Below are 13,868 nucleotides of genomic sequence, written 5' to 3'. Positions count from 1 at the left end.
ATTTTTATAAAAGCCTTGCACTTTCAAAAGTTACACACCATTTGAAATAAAATTTACTTGTCAACTCTTTTTAACCATATATGCGGCATCAACTATTTAATCTATATGAAACTTATATATATATTTGCATATTAACACCAATTAAAACAAACTTTCGGTCATAAGTAAACTCAATTCATTTCCTAGTCTATTCGACTATCACAAATCTTTTGTACCTATTTGCAAACTTATAGGTAACTAGCTTTGTCATAGATTTGTCATTAGGGCTGCAATCATAGAAAAACCTTTCACGAACCATCTATAATAACCAGCAAGTCCCAAAAAACTTCGGACTTCAGAAACATTCTTAGGAGGTTTCCAATCAAGTATAGATGAAATTTTACTCAGATCAACTCGAATACCCGATGCTGATACAACATGGCCTAAAAAAACTGACTTCACTTAACCAAAACTCACATTTACTGAACTTCACATACAACTATTTATCTCACAAAGTCTATAACACCAGTCTCAGATGTTCGGCATGTTCGGTTTCATCACGGGAGTAGATCAAAATGTCATCTATGAACACAACTACAAACCAATCCAGATACTGTCTGAAGATCCGATTCATCAAATCCATAAAAATAGCAAGTGTATTAGTAAGTCTGAAAGGCATAACCAAAAACTCATAGTGTCCGTACCTCGTTCAAAAAGCAGTCTTTGGCACATCGGAGTCTTTAACTCGCAACTGATAGTAACCTGATCTCAAATCTATCTTCAAAAACACTGTAGCCCCTTTCAGTTGATCAAACAAATCATCAACCCGCGGCAACGGGTATTTATTCTTTATAGTCACCTTTTTAAGCTGTCTATAATCAATGCACATTCTCATAGTTCCATCTTTCTTTTTCACAAACAACACTGGTGCACCCCAAGGTGAGAAACTCAGTCGCACACATCTATCTATCAATTCTTGTAACTGAGCTTTCAAATCTTTTAATTCAGTAGGTGCCATTCTGTACGGAGCTATGGATATCGGAATCGTCCCAGGCATTAACTCAATATGAAACTTTACCTCCCGAATAGGTGGAAAACCCGGTAATTTTTCAGGAAACACATCCGGATACTCGCACACAACAGGTACCGATTCAATGTTTCTTTCGGCTACTTTACTATCAAGCACATATACAAAGTAAGCTTCGAGCCTTTTCTCACATATTTCTGAGCTAGCATCGAAGAAATCACTGCTAGTAACCCATTCAGATCATTAGATTCAATCCAAATAATCTCATCATTTTGGCACCGTAAATCAATAGTCTTTCTCTTGCAGTTTACAATAGTATCATGCAAAGTCAACCAGTCCATACCTAAAATTATGTCGAACTCATCAAATGGAAACAACATCAAGTCAGCCGGAAAGCACGAATCTCGAACCATCAAGAGACAATTCTTACACACTTTGTCTATTATAACACACTTGCCCAAAGGGTTTGACACTCTAATCACAAACTCAGTAGATTCAACAGGTAGAGTCTTACTGAATACTAAGTCTCACACACATAAGAATGAATCAAACCAAGATCAATCAATGCAATTACATTAGTATCATAGAGAGTGAATGTACCAGTAATGACATCTAGGGATGAAGCCTCCTCACGTGCGGGAATAGCATAGGCTCTGGCAGGTGCACGAGCCTCAAATCTGACTGTTGTATCTTTAGTCCCTCATTGACTGCCACTCGCATTACCCACATTTCTGGGTGGTCTTCCTCGAGCTGCAGTATTACCCGATCTCGTATTCTGCACTAAATTTTCTTTAGCTAACACTGGGCAATCACGTATATAATGATTCATCGATCCACATTTAAAACAAGCCCGATCATGTAATCTGCAACTGTCGGGATGTCGTTTGCCACAATGTTTACACTTAGGTTGATTTGATCTGACATCACCCACACTAGCTACTGAGGTAGCTCTCGAGCTCATAGGTGGTCTACTCTGATCCCATCTAGAATAACTCGAAGTGGCTTTAAAACGGCTGAAATCATTTCAGAACTTCTTTGGTGTCGACTGGAATGACTTACTGGATGTTCTTTTACATGCATCTCTAGCTTCAAAGTCAGTTTTTCTTTTCTCTTTCCCGAGCTCTTCAACTTTGCAGGCTCGCTCAACCAGTACTACGAACTCTTTTATCTCAAGTATGACAACTAACAGTTTAATGTCTTCATTCAGGCCATCTTCAAATCTTTTACACATTATGGCTTTGGTAGAAACACACTCTCGGGCAAACCAACTAAGTCTCACAAATTTTCGCTTATACTCTATCACGGTCATCCGACCCTGTTTCAGCTCTAGAAACTCTTTGCGCTTTTGGTTAATAAATCTCTGGCTGATATATTTCTTACGGGACTCAGTTTGGAAGAAATCCCAGGTCACCCGTTCTTTTGGAACCACTGATACTAAGGTATTCCACCAGTGATATGCTGTGTCTCGATACAAAGATATAGCACATTTCAAACACTCATCCGGGGTAAAGGATAGCTCATCAAACACACGAATAGTATTATAAAGCCAGAAGTTAGCCCGCTCAGCATCATCATCATCAGTAGCTTTAAACTCTTCAGCCCCGTGTTTTCTGATTTTATCAACATATGGCTTATATAATCCCAGTGGATCACTTACTTGAGGTACAGCAGGAATCGAAGATGGATTAGTCAGGGATGGAGGTTGTTGTGCAGCAGGATTAGTCCGGATTTATTAAGTAAACCAATCATTCATCATTTGGTAGAAGGCTTGTCTAGCCTCTCCTTCCTAGTTACTCAAAATCGGTCAAGAATCAGTTGGCGCTGTCACTTGCGGGGGAGCAGGCGCTACACTCTCGACATCATCAGCTACAGCTCTGTCGGGATTCATTTACTATATGAAAGCACATTTTCAAATGTCAGAAGTCATCACACTATCGCAGTACGTAATATGACATGTATAGCTAGACTCACACAACTATGTTAGTCCTAGAACCGACTAAACCGTAGCTCTGATGCCAAAAATATGTAACGCCCCTAGCCCGTATCCTTCGCCAAATTAGGGTTATGAGGCATTACCGATCATATTACAATTCACACAGATATGCATAACATAATATAGTTCGAAATTTTAATTGCATTAATGATTATAACTAAATCAATTATTGAAACTCAAGAATAAATGTCATTCACAGCATAGTATAAATTTCAGAACCATTTGTACATATACTGGATATTTAATACATTAATAATTTCAATATTGAATATTAGATCTATTTTTATTAAAGCCTTGCACTTTCAAAAGTTATACACCATTTGAAATAAAATTTACTTGTCAACTCTTTTTAACCATATATGCGACATCAACTATTTAATTTATATGAAATTATATATATATTTGCATATTAACACCAATTAAAACAAACTTTTGGTTATAAGTAAACTCATTTCATTTCCTAGTCTATTCAGCTATCACAAATCTTTTGTACCTATTGGCAAAGTTATAGGTAACTAGCAAATTTATATATATAACCACATGTATATATATATACACATAACATCCATAATATAAACACTTTTATACACAAGTAAAACATATAAAAAAATTCAACTAATATAATAAGGCCGAATATCATATACACATGACTTAGTATAAATTATAATTGAACACCAAATTATATCATATATAAGTCTTAATTTTTACTTAACAACATATGGCCAACCCTAGCTTAATTAACATCTATTATAAACATATAGCCGAAACACAAAGTACCTTCACAAGCTTTATATACTTAGATACACTTTCAAAATAACGTAAAGATTATGATCAACCATGACATGCGGCATAATAATCAAATGGACTTTAACCATGATTCAACAAAAACCAAAATCAAGCCTAAGAATAAAGCCATTTTCAATGCATAAAACATTTACCTCGAACGTCATCCATTCATAAAATTAGACACTTTAAATAAAACAAATTTAAACCACAATTAAGCATAACCAAATTATCAAAACCAAGCTCACTAAACATTATGACTAAGTACACTTAAAACCAAGTCTAAACATAAATAGCAAGCCATTTCGCATAGCTTTAAATACATAACCAAAATCAACATTTCAAAAGTATGTTCTAGCCTATACATGCCATAATTTAAGTTTGACTATTTAAATACCATAGTAGTAGATAGTGTGATGAACTTTGCTGACGATCCCCGAGCTTGTAACGTGTATCCCAAAATCTATAAAACAAAGTAACATGAACACACAGAGTAAGCTAACTTGGCTTAGTAAGTTATAAGCAAATAACAACCCAACCATATAGTCAACTCATTAAATTTAAACTAATCCACCATTGTCACATTTAAAACAATTTATACATTCCATAACCTCACATTTTTAAACTTAACTATCACTTTGACCGAATTCTTATAAGGTTAAAATTTTGCAAATTTTCATTCAACTTCCATAGCCAGATATCATTATACATTCAAGTATACTTCCACTCATTTACACAAGCTCACAAAACAAGGTTTAACTTCATATACATACATCACTTATTTGGCCGAATACACAAGGTCATATATATAACATCACAGATGTACATTACCTATATGGCCGAATATACATGGTCACACATATGCAAATAATTAAGAATCATTTCATTAATGTTCAAATTATTTAGGCACAAGACCGAATATACATACTAATCTCACATATATTTTCCATTTCTAACATACATGATTTTAAACAAATATTCAAAGTACTCATTTACCTTATCTCACATGGGTAACAAGTTAGCTCATACCTGGCCATTTAGCTCATTTTACTTATTCGAACACAACTTATCCTTGCCCGATGAACCATTCGAAATTGGATAGGACACTCTGATAATCACACATATCGTACAATGCCAACGTCCCAAACGTGGTCTTACATGTAATCACAAATCGATGCCACTGTCCCAGACAGGGTCTTACTCGCACACATATATCGGAATCCTACGTCATGACATATGTATCCTAACTATTCTTAAGGTTCATACGGGGCTTTCGAACTTCATAACTCGATCGAAACAAATTCGGAAACAGTGTAATCAAGCCTATTCATATTCGGCTATAGCATATAATAATTCATACATATCATTCAGCATATATACTTTGCATTTATTTAAAATTGAGTATGACTATTTGCTTATAAACTTACCTCGGACGATATAAAACGGAACGAGACAGCTAGTCGATAACCTTCGTTTTTCCCCAATCCAAATCTGATTTCTTTGATTCTTGATCTAAACATATTCAAATTAAGCTCATTCAAACATATTTTCATTCAATTTAGTCCAAAAACACATAAATAGGCAAATTACCATTTTACCCCTAACATTTACAATTTTTACAATTTAGTCCCTATTGCACAAAACACAAAATATGCAAAATTTCCCTATATCCATGTTTGACCAAATATTCGTAGTATTCATACAAGTCATATGTTTCATTTATTTCACATTTTAGTCCCTCAACTTATTATTTTTGCAATTTAGTCCTATTTACTCAAAACCATCAAAAACCCCAATACAAAACATGTTAATCTAAAACATATCTTTCATTTTTCATCATCAAACAACAAAAATCACAAGCTCTCAAAAATGGCATAACTCAAAATATTCACCAAATTTAAAAATTTAAGCATGGGTTTTGTAGTACTCGAAGCAACGATTTCAAAAACGTAGAAATTATCAAAAACTGAACAAAAACGAACCTTGATTGAGCTTGAGTAAGTGTCGAACCCTTGCTTTCTCTTATTTCTTTTCTTTATTTGTTATTTTAGTAGATGAACAAATGAAAATAATGTGTTTATTAACTTTGGTTTTATTTAATATAAGTTTATTAACTAAATTACCTAAATAACCTTACTAATATAACATAAAACTATTATAAACTATGGCCACTACCATCCACCAATATTAAATATGGCCTATTTACAACATAAATACTTCCTATTAAAAAGACAACAACAATTTGGTCCTCCCATATTAAACCATCAAAATTTCATCATACGCGATTAAATCCTTTTATTTAATCGAATACGTAAACGACAAAATTAAATCACGAAATTTCCACAGATATAAGTCCATAAAAAATAAACACAGAAAATAATTTTAAAATATTTTTCTAACTCGGATTCGTGGTCCCAAAACCACTGTTCTGATTAGGGTCTAAATCGGGCCGTTACAATGACAGCCACTGCATGCATGCAAGGGATGCCGCTGAGATCACAATTCCTACAGAAGTAGGAATTGTCAAAGTCCACAACATGCTGACTGCCTAGACCACATTCAACCTGATACCTATCCCCACTGATATGTGATGGAACACACCTAAAAAATAGTCACTAAAACAATATTAAAAACAATATGTGATTAGCCCTACGAACAATCATACACAAGGCATAAATATATTAAAAAATTACAGAATAAAGACATACATGTATTGGTCTAACAACATGTGATCAACTCCACCAGCAATCATACACAAGGCAGAATAAAGGCATCAATATATTAAAAAAATTATCTATTTACCTTAGTGAATCTTTGATATTGACATCAAGCTTTTTCTTGATATTTGGGCACAAGATTCTTTTAATTTTTTCATCATCTTCTTTTTTCTTGACAATCAGTAACATAATCTTGGTCCTAATTGTTTCCATCATGGTCAGAATATGTTTCCCTCTTACTTCCAATATCTCTTACCAGTAAGCAAAATAAAGGATTAGTGAACTGCATGTCCTTAATGATCAATAAGTGACATAAAAATAGGGGTTTACCTTGTTAAAACATTCAGAAAGATTATTCCCTAACATGTCAGACTGGCTCCTAATTGAGAAATGAGACCTTGACCAGTGAGTAGAGTTCTTTTCCTTCAACCAATCATAAGCATATTTGGAGTGCTTACTCTGACAGCTTTCCAAAACCTCTACAAAATCCTTTGGAGTGCTTGCTCTGATAGCTTTCCAAAAAAAAGCTTTCAATTCTTTTGTTCAGAAATCAGCTTTCTTGAAATTGGCATGTTAGTATCTAATACAACGTCTTGTTACTATATTAGGAAACAACATATATACTGCTTCTCAAAGTCCCTGCAAATAGAATAAAAATAGTTTAATTCTTTGACATGCCATAAACCCTAAATAGAAACAACATAAAACAAAGTAGACAAATAGAGTTTTACCTTTTGTTTGTCAGACATGAAAGATATCTGGTATGAGGTCACAATTTCCAAGTCTAATGCGAGTAGCTCTAAGAACCAGAGCCATGATGTTTGGTTTTCACTTTTGACAGTAGCATATGCAATAGGATAGACGTCATTATTTGCATCTATCCAAACAGTTGCCACTAAGTAGCCACCAAAGTAGTCTTTCAAGAAACATCTGTCTAAACCTATTATCCTCCTACAACCAACCTTATAACCATCTTTGCATGCTTATAGAGACATACATCCTTTGAAACAACCTTTTATCCAGATAACAGATTGTTGTTGTTCCCTCATTTTGGGTCCTAACCTCTAACAAATACTTATAAATCTTATCATATTGAGCCTTATGGGCTAATTCAATTAATTCTAGTGCTCTAAGTTTAGCCCTCATACATTTGGTTAGTGAGACAAGGCAACGGAAATCTCTTTTGACATTTTGTTGCAATGATGTCAAAGAATAATCAAGATCAACAATGAACCTTTCTTTATAATGTTGACCTATCCAAGATGAGGTTACATTATTATTTTTATAGACTTCAGAGCAATTATGGTTAGGGTTTGAACTCCTAATTTGCCAAGTCTGGTCAATAGGGTCATTAAGGTTTAGTCTAGAGGTCCGTATGTACCAAGAACATTTTGAATGCAGACTGCTTTTAACCTCTTTAGATCAATTTTTGGGAACTTAATAAAATAACTATTCAACCTACCATACTACTTAGCAGCTTCTTTTAGACTGTCTTTGAAATTAAATAACATTCCAACCTGAAGTTTAGGATTACTCATGTCACTGTCTAAGTTGAACTCAGGCCAATTTTGGCCATTGGCGTTAGATTCATGTGCACTATTTAACTTCCAAGAATCATCACTATCACACAGTTCCCCTACTTCTATATCATCCAGGTTTAAACCATCTAAATTAACCCTAATCCTGTTAGACACATCACTATCAGATACATTACTAACATACACATCACAATCAAACATTTCTTCTTCACTCTCATTGAAATTATCATCAATTAAACCTGCCAAACAAATTTAACGTCAATAAAGGCAAACAACCAAACAATTTAATACAACATGACAAACAATAACCAATTCAAAAATAATTTAATACAAACACATCCATTTCTATCACGCACATGACAAACAATAACCAAACACTTTAACCCTAAACCTAGGCAATGATAGACAATAACCAACACAATATATAAGCTAAAGAATAAATTTAATCCAATTGATATTTGAAACTAGGAACTGATTTGTCTTTTTATAACAAAAAATAACCAAACTTGATATTGTTAGTCATAAAAATAGGAACATATTTGTCTCTTTAATAAGGCAATTAGTATGCAAATGGAAGACATATTTGAATACACAATATTTCAATAAACATATTTAAAATACTCATAAGTCATATTTGAATAGTTAAATCAGTTTGATCCAAACAATAAACATGACATACACAGTATCATACACATGGCAGACTATACACAGTATTTGCCATTCACTTCTAAACCCTATGTGAATAACAAATGAAATCAAAATCGGTCATGCACATTAATAACAAATAAAACCAAAATCTAGCATAAACCCCATGTGAATGCAACATTTTCAAAATTTAAATCTAAACAACCTTATATCGAAATAACCCTAAATCTAAAAATCAAAAACCAAATACAGAAACTTACTCGTTACAGTAGATGTAACACATTAGCAGTGTAATGACTCGAAATTTATGGGTATTAGAAATCGTGCTTCTGGCTTACTATTTTCGTAAATCAGGTTCATAAATATTTATTAGAAATATTTACGAATGTTAGTTGAGTGATTAATTAGATTTCGGCTAGGTGAATTAGCTTGAATTAAGGTTAATTTAGTGTAAGGACTAGATTGAATAAAGTGTGAAAGTTGAATTATAGAATAAATAAAAAAACCAAGGGACTAAATTAGCAATTAAGCCATAGGTGCCAAATGTATGGTAAAAATTAAATACATGTGTAATATATAATAGCCTAAATTTTCAATGGTGTCGGAACAGTGATTCGAAATCACTAAATCCAACAAATGAGTAGAAAATATTAATAATTTAGTAAATATAAGTTAAATGTGAAGTTAGGAAAATTTTTGAAATAGCGAATAGTATACTAGAAATAAATATTTAATAAAATTAGAATCGAAAATGAGATATCGAGAGTTTGAAAATTTTAAAACGAGCCATAAATATTTTTATAAATATTTATGGAGTGTTAATAAGTTAGTATTAAAGTTCCGTCAAGAAATTTTAAAGTTTCGATAGTTAATTGAATAAAAAGGACTAAATTGTAACAAATGTAAAATTATGGGAAAAGATTAAATAACTTAAATGATAAAAGAAAGAGGGTTTAAAAGGCAAATAGACCCAAGGTCTATTTGGGCTGGACGGCAAGGGGCATGAAATCAGCAGGAAAATTGATGAATTAAGGGTAAAATTGGAATATTGCAAAATTTACTTAATAAAGCTAGGACTAAAGTGGAATTATCTAGATTTCTCATTATTTTTCTGCATTCTCATCAGTAAAAACACCATATAAGGGTTTTATTAAGCTGGTTTTTCATATTTTTACTTCAAGTAAGTTCAATTCTTGATTATTTCTTGAAATTTTTGTGTATTTATGACTTTTACAACTAGGTCCACTTGTTGAATTCACTAGTTTTTAATTTTATGAAAGAAATTGGAAGTTTCTATGAATATGTGCTGGAAGTTTATGATGATTTAGCATGGAATTAGAGCTTTAAATTGTTTATATGCTGATTTTATTGAAAGAATTGAATAGAAAGTGAATGTTCGGGACCTAATGGTGAAAGAGTTTGAAGTTAGGGTTTTATGTGGAAATTATGAATTTAAATAATTGTGAAATAACTTATAATGTCTAGGTAAAGCATTAATTTTGAAAAATTAGCTTCATTGAGGGGTTAATTGATCAATGACTGAATTGTATAAACTGTGAAATTTGGGGCAAAAATCGAAATCAACATTTGCACTAAAACAGTTTTGGACATCAGCAGTAGTCTAACTTTGAAAAATCACCAAAAATTGTATAAATCTAATTATAGAATGAATAAAATATGAAATTAAATCTTATCGAGTCTAGTCTAACTTTGAAAAATCACCAAAAATTGTATAAATCTAATTATAGAATGAATAAAATATGAAATTAAATCTTATCGAGTCTAGTTTCTTATAGAAGAAACGGTGTAAGCAACAAAATTGTAAATCATGAGATATAATATATTTTGTAAGACAATGTCAGAATGAATTCAAGTTCCCCTGTTCTGACTTTTAAAAATAATAAAAAATTGAATAAAAATAATTAGGGGTTTAAATTTATATGTGTAAAATCCTGAATGAGTCTATTTTCAATAGAAACAAATGAAAAAATCATTTGAATTCTGTACAAGGAGATAATTAATTTTTAGTGAAGAACGGTCGGAACTGTCAGACAGCAGAACAGGGGAGACTTCAATGAATAAACTGTATTAATTGGCCCATCCAAAAATTATGAAATTTTTATGGTAAGAAGATATTTGAGTCTAGTTTCAGGGAAAATTAGCGGATCTTAATTTTGAGTTCTGTAGCAAAAGATAAAAATAATTTAGTGACTATGACACGGATGGACAACATTGGAATATACATAAGTAAATAATGAAATTATAGATAATATTACTTATAAGCGGGTTGAAGATGAAGTCATACTGATAAGTGAATGATTTTGCAATGATAGATCGAGAACCCGAAGCAAGTCGAGGAAAAGAAAAAGTAGCTGATTAGTTCCTGAACTTTCACAAATTTTACAAATCGACCCAGGTAAGTTCATATGGTTGAAGTTTAATGATTATATGTTAATTTTATGAATTATTTAATGTATGATGAAATTTATTTATTGATGAATAGAGAATAAAATAACAACCCAAAAATCGAATAAATGATCAAATTGAGCGGAACGTCGGATTTGAGTACTTCTGATCAGTGACAAGTGATAAGTGGTAGCTTTAGCTACACTTATCTGATCAATGACAAGTGATAAATGATAAGTGGTAGCTTTAGCTACACTTATATGATCAATGACAAGTGATAAGTGATAAGTGGTAGTTTTAGCTACACTTATCTGATCAATGACAAGTGATAAATGTGATCAATGTAAGACCGTGACAGGACTATGACTTCAAAAAGTGATAAGTGATCATACGCAAGACCATAGTTATACTATGGCAAAGTGAAAGTGAAGTACTCAATTTTCCATAACCGTTCCCTAATTTGGTTAAAGAATGATATGTGACAAATGGGCCTAAAAGAATTAAAGGAAATGGATAAGTGGTAGTAAGTTTATACAAGGGAACTCACCAATGACTGTGGTTGACAGGTGAACTTAATAATTATGTATATTGTATAAGTGTATAAATATTTGGTAAGATTTATGTTTTATGCCTATGAACTTACTAAGCTTCTATAAGCTTGCTTGAGTGTATTCAATGTCTCTTGTAGATTGACGTGGAAGTATACAGAGGATCGGATCAACACAGAGGATCACACTATCCAGATTATCTCCGGTAATTTTTGTAAATTTCCTTTTTGATTTATATGGCATGTATAAGGTTTGATGATTATATAAATGCTAAGACTTGATTAATGAATATACATTAAAGTAAAGAATGATGAATATGCTAAATGGTATGATTATAATAGAAGTATAATTTGGTATCAAATTGATTGAAATGAATTGGCTGGTTGGGTTGGTCTCGGTTTTAAAATTTGCAGGGAAGGTTAGATATTTATAAAGGGGTTATATTGAACAAAAAAAATTAATTCGATAAACTCCGGTAATGCCTCGTACCCTATTTCGGCGACGAATACAGGTAAGGGGTGTTACATAATAAATACTATACATACATTTTTAATACATGTATGTATTTACTTATTATTTAAGTTAATAATAATTATTACTAAAATATAATATAGTAATATAATAAAACATAATGTAAAATAAAATAAAAGTAAATAAATAAAATAAAGAACAAGAACAGAGAAAGAACGAAAAGAGAGAAAGAAAAAGTGAAAAAAAGGGAAATTAGGGTTTTGAAGTTTGAAGCTTAATTGGTAAGTCAATTTAGTCCATTTTCTTGTAATTTTGATTTTTTGGAATCCTAGAGACAAATATTACTTGATTTATGTGGAAATTTTGAAAGTTAGTAGATTTTTAGGTATGGTTCATGTTGAACAAATTGTTCAATTAGGGATTTAATTGAATGAATATCAAGTTAGAATTGATTAAGGGATTAAATTGTAAAAAAAGCTATAAGTTTTATGTTAGAGGGACTAAATTGAAAGAAACTTGAGATTAGGGTTTTACCATGAATATTTGATGGTTACGGTGGATATGATAGGAAATTGAATAGAAATGAAGTATGAATTGAGTGATAAAAGTAAAAGAGTTAATTAGGATCAAATTGGAATTAAGGTTTGAATTAAATAGAAATTCAATTATTTATTGTGAATTAATGCTGTATTGATCGTGTAAAATTGTTTAATTTCTGTAGCTAATGTAGTATCGGAGAGAAGGTTGACGAAGAGTAATCCGAGAATTACGGTTTGTATTTCTATAAACCGAACTTAGTAATTAACTGTTGCTTTTATTATTTAATGTGTGTGGTAAGTGAAATTAAGGTGAATTTGATATATTGATATTGAATTGAATTATTTTGTGGAAGTATGTGTATGATTGAAAAGTGTATTGAATTGGAATGGTTTGAAATTGTATATTGATTGGAAATTAAATTATTTATTGAAATACCCTATTAACAATGTCGGGTAAAGTCGGATAAAATTGGCATGCCATAGGATTGGAAGTGTTCAGGGATACTTCAACCTCGAGTCGATGGGGCACTATAAGTATCGTACTGTCATTGTTACTTCGATTTAATCTGATTAGGTACTGAGTACCGTACTGTTACTGTTTACTTCAGCAAAGCTGATGAGGCACTAAGTGCCGTTCTGGTGTGTTGGTTGGATCCGTGTATCCGTCCAGGTCCGAATTATGTTAATAGGGATAAACTACTGTACTGAACAACTAATTGTTATTGATTGATTTTGAATTGAATTGAATATTTCTTTGAGAATAAGTTGTGAATATAGTTATTGTTACAAAATTGAAATTTTTTATTTTAAATGCATTTGAGTTAATAATTGATTTAATTGTTGGTTTATAGAAATACCATTGAGTGCATACTCAGCGTACGGTTTATTTCCGTGTGCAGGTTAGGTACGAAGGTGACTAACAACTCAACATCCAAGCCGATCCCGAACGCAAATATGTGGTGATGTATTTTCCTTTTTGAAGAATGACATGTACCTAGGTTGTCTTTTGAAGTCATTTTGAAAGGTGAATATTAATGGTGTATAAGATTATATTGGTTGATCTATATATATAAATATATGTCTTATAATATGGTCATTTACATAGTTTAACTTGAATTGATTTGGATGGTATTTAAATAAAATGTTTAGAAAATTTATGTTAGATACCTATAAACATACATGATTTAGATCGTTATATTGACAGTTTTGACATGTTTTAGAT

Source organism: Gossypium hirsutum, chromosome A13 (genome assembly GCF_007990345.1).
Source record: "Gossypium hirsutum isolate 1008001.06 chromosome A13, Gossypium_hirsutum_v2.1, whole genome shotgun sequence".
NCBI classification, from domain to species: domain Eukaryota; kingdom Viridiplantae; phylum Streptophyta; class Magnoliopsida; order Malvales; family Malvaceae; genus Gossypium; species Gossypium hirsutum.
The sequence above is the reverse complement of the archived record's forward strand: the minus strand, read 5'-3'. Positions refer to the sequence as shown.